This window comes from Chrysochloris asiatica, unplaced genomic scaffold (genome assembly GCF_000296735.1).
Source record: "Chrysochloris asiatica unplaced genomic scaffold, ChrAsi1.0 scaffold00054, whole genome shotgun sequence".
Taxonomy (NCBI): Eukaryota; Metazoa; Chordata; class Mammalia; order Afrosoricida; family Chrysochloridae; genus Chrysochloris; species Chrysochloris asiatica.
In genome coordinates this window covers 8,429,072-8,430,276 of record NW_006408572.1, presented here as the reverse complement: position 1 = coordinate 8,430,276, position 1,205 = coordinate 8,429,072, and the positions used below count along the sequence as shown (strand labels likewise).

Sequence of the window (1,205 nt, the reverse complement as noted above, 5' to 3'; positions counted from 1 at the left end):
GGTCAAGTGCTTATCCTACAGCATCACACCAGGACTCCTTAGCTAGAATATGTCTAGTTAATAAGACCTTGGTGGCAAGTCAGATGTCCTGTTCACCTCACTAGAGGGAAGATGGCCTCTTCTAAGCCTTGCCCCCTTGTCAGTTTGGACACCAGGAGCTTTTATAATGTGGTAGTTACAAATCGGGCTCCTAATCTCAAGATCAGCAGTTCAAAACTACCATCCGTTCTACTGGAGAAAGATGAGGCTTTCTGCTCCTGTAAAGATTTACAGTCTTGGAATCCCTGTGCAGGGTCACTATGAATCAGAACCAACTCCATGGCACACCAGCACCCAAGGGTCCCTCTAGTATTAATGGCTGCTGTATCTCAGCTCCATTCAGTGATGTTCAGGTGGTGGTGACAATTTCTTAAGGCAAGGGAGCTTGGAGCTCTGAACTTGGCCAAAACATCACATTGCTGCTTTGTTTCAGGCTGGCCACTGCCAGGTGCCCACTGCTTGACCTCTGTTTAAAGAGGGACTTCAAGACTAGACAGTGTGACTCTACTCTGTTTATAGTATGAAGGAGTTACACTAGTCCATGTTAATTGTGGACCCCAAATGGTAACATTATACAAGCTGTGAAGTTTTAAACTTGTGACAGGGACAGAGGGAAATTTTCTACTCATTGCAAGGAACTCCTCACTTAGGCTTCTGTGAGCCACATGCACTTAAAACCCATAAACCTTCAGTGGTCATCCTTAGCCAGTCCAGTCTCTACGAGGAACTGGCACATGTTCTTGTGCTGGTCACCCCATCGCTGAATGACTTCTCTGGATTCTGGATACTCAATTACAGGACCTTTGCAGACAAATTTCTTCTTCAATGCCCTCACTAGTTTATTTTGATCATAATCATCAGTAATCCCTTGGACAGTAGTAAGGATCTTCCTGCCATTTCACTGTCGAATTCTTATATAGATATGTCCTCAATCCCAGCAGAAAGGAAGTCATCACTTACATCAGCAAAAGGAATCAAAAGAGTGGAGGTTCTGGATGGCAGACACAGGATAGGATTCCTTTTCCTCAGTGGAAGCGACCTGCAGAAGTAGGCAGCAGGAGAAGGCAGGTGGGGGAGGGGGAAGTGAGGGGCTCAAGGAAGAGGCTGCTGAGTCCTTGGTGGCAGCTCAGTGACTGGGCAATTTCCCTTTCTTGTCCTGTAGCTTC

The 1,205-nt window shown here is 46.2% G+C and overlaps 1 pseudogene; it reads right to left on the bottom strand.

Annotated features, from left to right (window-relative positions):
- Positions 1–727: 727 nt before the first annotated feature.
- The window catches only part of LOC102817890, a 4,583-nt pseudogene continuing 4,105 nt past the window's right edge, over positions 728–1,205 (bottom strand).